The 13,313-nt window shown below is 31.6% G+C and overlaps 1 protein-coding gene across 2 annotated transcripts in view; it reads left to right on the top strand.

Moving 5' to 3' along the window:
* Positions 1-13,313, top strand: part of LOC126736545 (uncharacterized) — a 78,520-nt gene that overhangs the window by 33,123 nt on the left and 32,084 nt on the right. For both annotated transcript variants that reach the window (XM_050440949.1, XM_050440948.1), the window contains exon 2: positions 2,668-2,850. The gene's annotated coding sequence lies outside the window, so the exon portion shown is untranslated. The remainder of the gene's footprint in view (positions 1-2,667; positions 2,851-13,313) is intronic.

Raw genomic sequence — 13,313 nt, 5'->3', positions numbered from 1 at the left:
GACAGAGGGTGAGGAGATTCATTTAAGAGAATGGATCATTGATAGTCAGTGCAAAGGTTTCCCAAGGCGTAAAATTGACATTTAAACATCTGTTCATACATTTCTAAATCAAACTGATAGAAAAACACCATTCAAAAATAATTTACCAGGCGATAAATGGTTCAACTGCAGAGGCGGTTACTTCAGCTTTGGCAAATGTAGCGAAAAGCCACATTAAAAAGTGGTTCACAGAAGGACCTATTTGACATGATGAAGGATCCCAGCAGAATTTTTACTGGCGATGAAAGAAACTTTTATTATGTGCCAAAACTTCGACAAGTCGTTGCTCTAAAAGGCTCCAAGAACGTTTGCGAAGTAGATATGGGAGATGCGAAATAGAATCTCACTGTGATGTTCACCTTCTCAGCATCGGTACAATAACACCGCCGATGATCATCTTCCCAAACAAGAGACTTCCACAATCGGTGAAGGACAGTGTTCCAGAAGAATGGACATATGCGTTAACTAATAATGGCTGGATGAAATCCGAAACTTTTTTATTTTACCTTGAATTTGTCTTGTATCCCAGCCTTATCAAATCTGGAGTTGTGTTTCCAGTAATAGTATTTGTTGATGGACACAAAACACATATCACATACCAAGTAAGTACTTTATGCTCTTAGCTGGAGATAGTCCTAATAGCCCTATATCCCAACTACACTCGAATTCTTCAACCCGCCCATTTTTCCAGTTCCAGATCCTTAAAAAATCTTTGGCGCTATGGGGTTTTGCACTGGAGAATAAATCATCCATTTATGAAACTACGAAAGGAAGATTTGGCACCTATTTTGTACACAGCAGTGGAAAAACTTGATGCAACAACTATATCAAACGGCTTTAAAGCATGTGGATTATTTCCTTGGGACTCCAATGCAATAGACTATACCAAGTGCCTAGGGAAAAATACCCATATTATTGATAGTGTAGGAGAACCAGAAGCAAATATTAGTGAAGGCCAATCAGAAAAACAAATAAGTTTGACTTTGTTCAAAAAGCTAATAGGTGATTTATGGAACTGAGACAGGTGGGACATCGGACGATGAGAATTTTGCAGCCTTAAAAAGATTATTTAACTACCTTAATAAGTGAAGAAGATCTTTTTTCAACATCCTTTAGGCAAATGGCAGAAAGCGATTTTGAAACAAATTATATACAGAAGAGGAAATAGCAAATATGTCTATTGTTTTAGAAGGGGAAAATTATTATAACCTAAGACTTTCAGACCTAAATAAAGCACAGTCCACCATTGACTCAAAGTTATTGAGGTAATTGACACAAATATAGAAGAAAAGCAGAAGAATAACGCCAATGAAAAGATGAATACTGATAGCGAAATTCTGACACCAGTTAATAATTTGTCGTCCATAGAATTATTTTTACCTAAACCACAAACACCTTAGAGGAAGGGCAAAAGAGCAGTAACCAAAATGCCTTATGTTATTTCGTCGTCGGGTTTCAAAAAGATTGTTGAGGAAAAAGAACAGTTTCAGAGGGAAGAGGAAGAGCAGAAGAATCAAAGAAAAGATGAGAGACTCAAGCGATAGCCTGCAAAAAAGACAGAAAAGGAAAACAAAGGCAAGACTCTAACTGCAAGGAAGGATGATCATCAAAGCCATGTTAGAAAAATTTTCAGTTCTCCGCCAAAAAAGCGTCTTTCCCTCTGCACACCTTTGACGGCATCCACTTCATCAATGGAGAATTTGTTACAAAATAAAGTTTGCCATGTTTGCGTGAAAAATATAAACAGGTCGAAATCAGAACTTAGGTGTAAAAATGGTACGAGAATATATCATGTAGAATGTTTGGAAAAGAAAGGTCTATATAAAAAAGATTTTCTTTGTGCCTCTTGTTTGTCTATGTCTTAGGCTGCTTTTTGTAAATATTTTTATTATAGACATTATAGTATTAATCCTACTTTTAAGTTTAACTATTCGTTTGTAAACCTTTGAATATTAGCTCGTTTTATTTATAAACAATATTATTTTGATATTACTTTTAGTGCTATTACATGTTATAATCAAGATCAATTGTTGTTTTTTTAACAAACCGATATTATATTAATAATATTACAAAATTTTTAGTCATTAATATTTGAGGTGCGTACTGGACAATGTGCCAATAACTGGGATAATTTCGAGTTCCAATGACTAAGAAAGCGTGCCAACAATTAAGCTCTAAACTTTTTTTACTTTTTATTATTTTGCTATTATAATTTAAAAAAAAAAATTTCATTTGAGAACAAAGTAGAATCATCAAAGAGCATAAACTAGTCACAAGCTGACTATAATATCAATTTTCTGAAAACTAGTGGATATATGAAACCTGAGAAGTCCTTAAGGTGCCAATAACTGGGTGGTCTACCCTGTTACAAAATAATCATAAAACTGAGTTATTTTCTTAATTCGTAGAATTATTAAAAAAATGTTATCGAGAAGGTACTAAGAAACTATAATTGGTTATATCCACGTACCGCAAAAGAAAAAGTGCAAACAAACTATGCAAATGAGACCTAAAAAACAAAAAAAATTATTCAGGACGCATACGCAACATCTCCGTCATCATCAACAAACACCCATTAACGTATATATATTTAATGATTAAACTAACAATTTCAACTCTTATTTTCAGCCAAAGCGGAGTGAACAACCAAGTCGAGGTCAAGGAAGAGTGAAAGAAACGAATCGAGCCAATTCTTCATTTCTCTGCTTTCTTCCGTGTTGTCGTGTCGAGGTGCGTCGCGAGAGTGTAAAGCACGTGTATTTATCGGACCTACTTTGAAGACTATTTTGCCAATTTACAGTGCTGTTAATTGTAAGTTATTTTTTTTTAATACATAGGTTTGCAGCAAATTTATTTTTTAATAGTTTTGCATTTTATTTTATTTAATTGGCCTTTTTCATTGCCAGGAGTTAATTTAAATAAATAAGTCATCTTTTAATTATACTGAAATAAAAGCCACCCAAACAGCACCCAAATACGCTTTAGAAATAATGAAAAATAATACATGTACTTATCAACAACAAACATTCGTACAAGTTAATGTTAATTGTTTTTGAAACTGAATTGTTATTTTTTTAGCTTCTGCTCGGAGTTAAAGTTATTTTACCGTTTCCAGGGCCTTAGGGCTATTTTTAGGTGTAAAAATTAATCCAAGCAACATTTTTTAATTTATCTAAGTCATCCTTCGAAGCAAGTAATTCTTATATTTTTCTTAGGAATCTGATAATATTTTCTACTCCAGGAAGCTTTGCTATACAGTTAATCCCGGTGGAAATAAATTCTTCAAGATATTTGCCATTTTTATTTTTCAATATATTTTTTGTCTGGCATTTTATTCCTTGAGCTGTTGAAAACCAGAGTGGTCTAAGACAAAAAATGTAAATGATTACACCCAGAGTTAACGTATATTTCGTAAATCTTCAGTCCAAATACTACAAGTTTAACATTTAGATTATATTAATAGACGAATCACTTAAATTTTCTTATAGAAGAAGATATAAATTGTTATCATGCGATTGGTGCAGTTTTTGGTGAATTTTTTTGAATTAAAACATTTTGACTTTCACTTCGTTAACACTTTTCATTTATCTCGTTTAAATTAATTTTTAATACATTTGTTTATTTTTTCTAAACTTTGTTATATGACCTACAAAAAAATATCCATGACACTTTATACCCTAAAAAAATTCTAATTAAAATTTAAAAACTGTGCCCAATTTTATTTAAAATGGTAAAGCAAGTTTTCAAATAATAGCCCAGAAAAAGAATCCTACTCTTAAAAAGTACAAAAAAAATACTAAACCGCCTGTTCCCTTTATATAATAATATAATTTTTCCATTATTATCTCTAAGACTGCTTAAAGTAAGTAAATTTAAGTCTGATCAAAATAAATAATAAGATAGCCGAACTGAATAAGAAACAGTTAATTCTTCTGAAAAAAAACATTATACACAAAAATACCAGAAAACCCTACAGATAAACCAATTTATTCCTTATAATAAATTCGAGATAAAAATGGAAGATGGAACCACATAAGGCTAAATTGGAAATATTTATGCAAACACTAGTTAACGGTATAAAATATGCAATACCGCCCGTAAATCGAATATCTTGATGATTACCTAATTTATGAATAATAGCCCCGACACACATTAATAAAAGAGCCCTAAATAAGGCATGGATCAATAAATCAAAAATAGCTAATTTGGTTCTCCCTACATATAAAATATAAATTATTATCATGCCTAATTGACTTAAAGTAGATGATGCAATCATTTTTGTCGTCTTTGGCATTTGATGTTTTAAGGTTTTTAAAGAAGTCTTGGGATACTGGCTTAGATATAAACTGATACAACTCCTCCATATTTTTTTATTGGCATTACACAGTAAAGATTCGTTAAGAATGGGTAGCTAAATATTCTTGAATCCTGTCACTCGACCTTTTTAACCAGAAAGTATGCTTTATTTTAAAAGGCATACTTTGGATTAATGTTTCCTTATAATTTCCTTCCTTAATAAAACTTTATATGGCTGTGACTTTTTAAAATAAAGCCATTGTATTCCTAGACACAATATTTGCTCATCATTATAATTCATTTTTCGGCGTCTTACTGCCTTTTCCTTAGAACATTTAATGCGTAGCATAAGCCTAACTGCAATTCATAGGCGAGGTTGTTTGAGTTCACCATCTCTCGGACAATGATGTCAAATCGACTTTACAATTTTTCATTCAATATATGATTTTCTTTATCCACTACATATTTTTTTAATGTGTTATACTTTGTAACAGGTAAAAAATTTACTCTTTAGAAGTTTTGTTTATTTGCTGATTAATAATATATATTTTGAGAGTAATCAATAAATTTTTCAGAATAAAAAAGATTCCTGACCAAAAAGTTAATGAAACAAAAACAACTTGGCAACGTAGAGTACCTCTATGTTTACAATGCACGTAACCGATGTTGCCACTTTGTGTTGTTTTTCTAGATGATTTTTCATATCTGTGAAGTTAGCGCCCGATGGATATCCAGCAACCAAAAATCTAGAACGCAGCATATGTCATTTTTCCAACAACCTATTTATAGTCCGCTCCCGCTGGTATTTATTCGATATAATGCCCGTATTTCCAGAAATTCTCAAGGAATTGTAATATTTGTTGGTCCAAGTATTAACAGTCAATAACTAAATCGATTTATAGTGGTTATAAACCTCAACAAACCAAAGTTTTTTTCTGAAAATTACTGAAAAACTTGAATGTTAAAGAAATAAAGAAGGATTTGAATTAATCTTTTTTCCATAATAAACATCGCATTTGAGATAGTTGCAAACCTCTACAAACTGGTAAAGAATTATTGAATTGTCAGATGTTAAAAAATATAAAGGGCTATGTACCATCTAACGCCTATAAGGAAAAGTTTTATAACTTATCACTGTTTTAAAGTTATAACTAAAAATATAAAACCCCTCAGTTATTCTTATGAAACTGTTTATTTATAACAAAATGAACATAAACAATACATTTTTTAATTAATTAAATTTAAGAAAATCAAATTTTGGATTCATCTACTTGTCCGCCTCGATTTTTAATAACAGCTTCACAGAGTTTCGGTAGTTTTCTAATTAATTTGTCCAAAGTTTCCTGAGGTATCTTATGCCACTCTTCTTGAATGATCCTCCACAAGTCTTCTTTTGATGTGGGGCATGACTTTCGCACTTGTCTATCCAGTTCATCCCACAGTAATTCGATAGGATTGAGATCCGGTGATTGTGGGGGCCATACCATAACTTTCAAAAGATGTTGCTTTTGTAATTGACCTAAATATTGCTTGCACAATTTCGACGTATGCTTGGGGTCATTTTCATGTTGAAAGATGAAGTTTTCCCCAATTATTCGAGTACCAGAAGGAAGTCCATTGTCATTTAAAATTGTTGTGTAACACTCTTTTCGAAGAATTCCCTTTATTCTAATTAGATCGCCCACTGCAGATCCTCCGAAACAACCCCACACCATTACCGCACCACCACCGTGTTTAACTGAGGCCACCGTACAGTTCTCAGCGACCAACAAAAACTCGCCTCTTCATTCAAAAAATCTCGAATTTCGACTCGTCACTCCAGAGAACTTTCTTCCAGTCATCAATGGTCAATTCTTTTTGTGATTGAGCCCACTCAAGTCTTTTCTTCTTATTAACATCCTTCAGTAGCGGTTTTGATACAGCTAAACGTCCTTTAAGACCAGCATTATAAAGTCGCCGTTTTACTGTCGAAACACTGACCGCTTTTTTACGCTCCTTGATGATTTTTGCTGTGATTTCATGGGCGGTAAGTCTATTTCATTTGCTTGTAATTATAATATTTAAATCCTTCTTTATACTTGTTGCCTTTGGCCTTCCCGATCGAGGTTTGTTGCTAATAGTCCCTTTTCTGGTGAATTTCCTAACGTTATAATCGACAGTCCGCCTTGGAATTCCCAAATCCGTCGAAATTTGACGGTTAGTCTTTCCAGCCTTATGAAGTCCAATGTTAATACCTTTTGTTTCTACCGATAAATCTTTTGTTTTAGCCATTTTAAAGAATGTTGAAAAACCAGCAAAGAAACGGTGACAATCGTCAATAAGCAAGCGAAATTATTTACCAATGTTACACAAAATCAATTCTTGAAGACTAAACATCTTTAAATGTTTCAAATTTCATCGGAAACGAGCTGTAAACAGATTAGTTTTTTGAAGAAGTGCATATTTTCACTACATTGTTTGTTATTTGTAAAACTATTTTTAAATAATTACATCTAACTCAATAATTTTTAATCAAAAATCGTTCGTTTGTAGAGATTTGCTCAAATCTTCTAGATATTATTTATAATATATTACAGAAAAAAGTTAAATTCAAATCCTTTGGAAGTAAATCTTTTGATTAATTTTTACAAAAAAACCTCAGTTTGTCGCGGTTTATACCACTATAAAACGATTTAGTTATGCATTGTTAATATCTAGACAAAAAATTATTAAAACTGGAATTTCAGGAGATACGGGCATTATATTGATTAAATAATAATGGGCGCCGACTATAAATATGTTGCTGACAAACGATATATGCTGCGTTCTCGATTTTGGTTATTGGATATGCACCAGACACTACCTTTATTTTTGCATACATTTATATTGTGGCATTTCGGGTCCGAATAAGCAATAAATTTGCTAGATTATAATAATATACTTTAAATAATATTTTTGGATATCTAGAAAGATGACACTATTGACACCTAACTCGCCTGTAAAAGGAACGATTCGAATTTCCTTTTTCTCAATATATGAGACCCACTTTAGATTTTTTTATCATTTTTCAGCAAAAAGGGAGTCTTCTAGTATTAGTATTAATTAAAAAAACGCACCGAAACCACTCAAAACATCATTTTAATACTAATACTGTACGAAAGGTGCACTATCCAAAAGTAAACAACGAGCGCAGTTGCCAAATACCTTTATAGCGAGGATATTTCTGGGCAAAATCTACAGCGTTGCCGCTGTGTGTGAAAATTTGGTGATTTAAAGAGTCTAAGTTAAAAATATTAGTTATTATTATTGTTTAGTGTAAATATAGTACAAAATAGTTTTGGTTATTAAATCACTTTATTTTCTTCTTTTAAAATTAAGTAATCACTGGAAACATGGAATACTAAGCATGTTTATCCATAAAATATCCCCTATGCCCCCTGTGTAGATGTTGCGCTCAATTCAAAGCAGCGAATGTTTATTCTGGTGTATCTGGTGTATTCAATGTTCTAAGGCAAAACAAAATCAGTTCTCCTGATCTGGTATAACTGCAACCGTTTTCGAGATTTGCAATTTCCAATAATAAAGTACCAATTTTCAGGCACATCCTTTACTCAATTTTTTGCATATAGTTGACAACCAAATGCCTATCATTGAGCAAAAATACCATTGAGCAAAATACTACCTAATACCATAAGTTTGAGAAATCTATGGTGCTTGCACCTGAAACAATGCCTAAATTTTCTGTTAGAGCATCGGCAGGCATCAGAATAGGCAATAAGAAGGACTTGCATTTTTTGCATAAATTAAAATATGTTTTCGCACACAAGACCCAACTTCCTGAGCACCGCAAGAAGCGACACTTTCGTTCCAGGCATACATAAATGCATTTCTATCCTCACGCGATTCGTGTATCCCAAGATTAAACACATACATGTATCTTTGGTAGTAAGCGACTGAACAAGTCAGTGTTGGAAAGAGAAGTGAAGGTACAGTTTGTAGGTCAAAGCCATAGATTTTTTCCTTATTTAAAATACAAGTAGCATTATTAAAGTTTAAGAGTTTTCTTGCGTTTTTTGCCTCTCGTAAATGAAGTTTGTGTTCCATTTTTTTTTCATCTTCATCTGCCGTGATGTGTTTTGCTTTAAAAGTGTCATCGGAAAAAATTTTAAATACATGGCTTCTGACATCCCAGGAGTATTTTCTTTATATCAAATTCTCTAGTAAAGATTAAACATGGCATGTATGTTTATATTATTGTCCAGGTATTTTTTATTTGGATTGTGAGGCCTAGTATAGCAAGGCTAATATGCAGGGAAACTGTTGATATGTCTGCGAACTGTTTCAAATTTTTTCTCAGACGTTTTGTTGACTGGAGGATGTTTGCCTCGAAGGTTCACCTGGAGATGACGTACGTCTCCGTTTTAAAGCTCATAATAATCGACTATTGGATTTTTGTACGTCTTTAGAAAAAACTGTTTGCAAACTTGAATAGATGTATGGAAGAATTCTAAACGTTCTAAAACATTCTAAACTCATTCTAAAACGACGAACTAGTGGCGCCAGCTGTTTTACTACCCCACATCTTGAGTTCGAAAGTTTCCTATTCGACAAAAACTTTAAAAACGCTTTTCTTCGTTTGGTTTTATTTATTTTATTTAAATAATTATTCTTACAGTTACAATCAGAAATTGTAAACTACTTTGCTGGTACTAACTTATTACTAGTATAATTACTGCACAATTTCTCCTCGACTTTCTAAGCGTCTGTTTATTCCTATCGGGCATCACTAGCATTATCATCATCTAAAATAAAGCAGAACAATTCTAAAAAAAACTCTTTAAACCTTAGAGCACTTTGTTTCATAAGCATATTATAATTTGTTGCACGTTTATGTTAATAAAAATATTGTATCAAAAAAAATTACTACAAAATAAGACAAATAATAAACTAAAATATTTGAACTAAAAATTTATTATTTTGTGTAGTTTTCGTGCTTTACTTTTTAGGTTTGTTGTTGACAAATCTAAAACACTGCCTTTGTATTCACTTTTGCTTGCACCAAAAGATTCGATTTCTGACTCACTAGAACTAATTATTTTATTTTACCAGGCCTTAGCACGAGATAAGCTGAGCAAACTAACTTAATATACTCTATCTTTGATACACTACTGAGCTATTTTAATGTATTTTTTCCACTAAAACAAGGCAAAAAACGAAAATTAATGTCCAAAATAATTTTCACTGATGGACTACTAAAACAAAGGGAAGAACTAACAAACCTTATTAGTTAAGAAAAAAACGAATAACGTCAGCGTTCATGCAAAATACAACAAACTTCAAAACGAAAAATTCGACATAATATAAGGAGAGAAAAAATAGAGGTGAGCAATGAATTAATAAATGCGGCTAAAAATAAAACTAAAGCAAGTTGGGAGCTTTTTAACAAGCTTAATATATAAACAAATTAGAAATAGTACAATAAATAAGATAAAAACATCGGAAAAAACTTTAACAAATAATGATGAATGATGAATTTGGTAAAAATATTTCTGTAGATGTAAAGGATAAACTACAGATTTATTTTGATTCTCATCAATCTGCCACATGTACTTAAATAAATACTATAAAATTGCTTACAAATTTTATAAAAAATCTCCTTTATATTCTAAAAGCCATCTTTTTCATTTGTACTACCTACAGAAGTAAAATTGGCAAAATCGCTAGTAAAATTTAAAACTAAAGTTAAAGCACTGCTCTTCAGTATAAAAATGTTAGAGTGTATACTGTATACCAAATATGTGTTAACTTGTGTAATTTTACCAGTGTTAGAACTTTTTAATGTTTATTATTTTATATATTATTTTATTTTTATTATATGTATGTTCATATATTTTGACAAGTTCCTGAATAAGGAATACCCATACATTTACCATATGTATTACTTTGTATAGCGATCGTGACGTGTCTATGCTATGTTTCTAGTATCTAAGACAATAAATGATTTTTGATTTTTTATTACTTTTATATGAGCAATGGAGTATGAATATGAGTATCTATAATCAAAGTCCCGCTTGTACCACTTTGACTTCCAGCAATAGCGCGTTGTCGCTTTAGGGTTAAGTCTCTAGCGACATAATATGTGCGTTCTGATAGACCAATATATTTCAAACGTTTTTAATAGGTAGAAAAATGCATTAAGAATTATGCTATGGGAAATCAGAGAAGTGACAAAAATTGACTTAGACCTCACTGGTTTTAAACGGCTCACCAGTTGCAACTTATTTTCCCTTGTATATTAGATTAAAATTGGTGGCGATGTTTACATGGAAAACAAATCGTAGCTAAGTAGTGTAAGAGTCTGATGATGATGAGTGAACTCATAGAAATGCATTACTCTTGACAAAAAGATTCATTTGTACAGAAAAGTAATCCCGCCCTTTTTAACCCGCTATCTTTTGTGTAATTTTGTCAAGCATTCAGGATATTACTACAACATATCTCTAGACTTCTTTGCTACTTCTAATAAATCGAATGAATGAAGCTTTCAATTTCCCCAATTTACTAAATTTTAATCTTATGGATGAGACTCCTTTAAAAGATATTATAGCATCAATTAGTACTACTTCAGTAGGCCATGATGGATTAGCAATAAGAGATGTTATTACTTGTTTTCCATTCTGTAGTAAACCGCATCTCAATATTCTTAATTCTTGTATCTTAGAACATCAGTTTCCAGACTAGTGAAAGATCTACGCCCTATTAGTATTTTCCCTACTTTGTCTAAGGTTCTAGAAAGACACATGTATAATCAAATTACTGCATTTTCAAATTAAATATATATAATATTATACCTGAATGTCAATCCGGGTTTAGAAAACATTTTTGTACAACTACTTGTCTGGTAAATCTTATGAATAATATTAGGCACTATGAAGAACAAAAACAAGTAACAACCGTGTGTTTGCTAGATTTTAGTAAGGCATTTGACACTCTAAATCATGATATGCTGCTAGCTAGATTAAATTTCTTTGGTTTTTCTAATACTTCTATTGCTTTACTAAGATCCTACCTGACCAGCAGGTTTCAATGCGTGGAGATTGATTCCCACCCCTTATACTCATTTCAGAGAAATGAGCATAAGGGGTGGGAATCGAATGGGAATAGAATGAGTATATGTCTCTGAATTTATTCCTGTTACCACTGGGGTACCTCAGGGATCTCTATAAGGACCCTTATTATTCTCATTATACGTTGCTGATATGAAAAATATTATATCTTATTCAAAGCTACAACAATACGCAAACGATTCTCAGATTGATACATCGTTCTCATGAAACTCCTTACCACACTCACAAACACAATTTAATTCCGACTTAAACAATGTACATATATATGCTAAGGCTCATAACTTGAAAATAAAACCCTTTAAAGTTGTGTCTCTTATTTCTAGGATCCAATAGAAATAACATAGAATAAGTTTATTAAGACCTTGTGGTTAAAATAGACAATACAGTAGTACCGATGGTTAATGAAGCAAAGAATTTATGTATTATTTTTGATAATACTTTTTCAGCCCACATAAACAAAAAAATTGCCACTGCTTATATGGGGTTAAAATATTTAAATAATCTAAGGCGTCACTTACCGAGTGAAACCAAGTATTTTTTGTGCAAATTTTTAATACTTATTATCATTGTTTGATTATGGTGATGTAATTTACAATAACGCAATTACTTCGGCAGTTTCATCTTCTATTCAAAAAGTGCAAAATTCCTATATGCGTTTTTCCTTTAATATTTGCTACAGAAGTCATATTACCCCATATCTTAATAATCATTTTATTCTTTCAATGTCAAATAGACGGAAATATCACATGTACTCTTTTATATACAGAATTTTAAAGTCGGGAAACCCACCATATCTAAGAAAACTTTTCAATGTGCATGAACACAACCATAATACCAGACGGTTTAATATTTTTAGGATTCCTCAGCATACAACAGCAGCGTTTTAAAAATCATTTAATTACGTTGCAGTTCATTTGTGGAACAATTTACCTCATTTTGTTAAAGATTATTCTTTTTATAAGTTTATGAAATACATAAGAAATCTGCTTATGCAGTCACAGTATGATGCCTAATAATTAAATATGTATTGAGATGAATGTCAATTGGATTTTTTTTTTCAATTTTCATCCAGGTTGTGTCATATTCATGTAGCTGTACTGGGTCAAGTCTACACTTACATTTTCATTTCGCATTTAACAAGATATACGTGTATCATATTATTTATATTCATATATATTGGATGTGTTTCCTCTCCTGTGCTTCCCTGACTACTTATTTATATAATATAAATAAATTGTATTTTTTTTAATTTTTTTTAAGCTCTCTCTATCAAAATGTATCGAAAAAATATTCTTACCTAAGGTTTTTTTTTGTTTTGTTTCCTTTTTTGTTGCTTTTTCTTGAGGATGTATTACTTGAAAGTGCTTCTTTCAGAGGTACTTTTGAGGAACGGTGTTTCTAATTCCTATTTGCTAACTTCACTTACATCATAAGTACAACTGTTTTGTAATTTTTGATATTGGCAAATAAACATTTTGAATTTGAATTTGAATACTACCATTGATTTTATTCGTAAATCAGGCGTAGGAAGACCTAACTTTTTAATTTCAACTTTTTTTTCAAAGGACAGTGACCTATTTTCTAAAACATATTTAATAGTGTTCATTATTTATATTGCTTCCAAACTGGCTACTTTATATGCAAGGTAGCTCTTACAATTTTGTCAGAAACCAGATAGAGCACATCTTAATAAATAATCGGTATGAAAACTAAATAAAGATGGTAAGAACCTACCAAAAAGCAGATAATTCATCGGACATTACCGCACCAGAGACCGATATTCCAAATAACAAAAAATGTCACATTAGCAACAAATGAAAAGCTTTTAAATCTTCCCTGACCAAACCAAGCGAAATAATTTTGGCAAAGAAA

This window comes from Anthonomus grandis, chromosome 5, assembly GCF_022605725.1.
Source record: "Anthonomus grandis grandis chromosome 5, icAntGran1.3, whole genome shotgun sequence".
Taxonomy (NCBI): Eukaryota; Metazoa; Arthropoda; class Insecta; order Coleoptera; family Curculionidae; genus Anthonomus; species Anthonomus grandis.
Note: the sequence above shows the minus strand (reverse complement) of the source record. Positions and strands in the feature narration are given on the sequence as shown.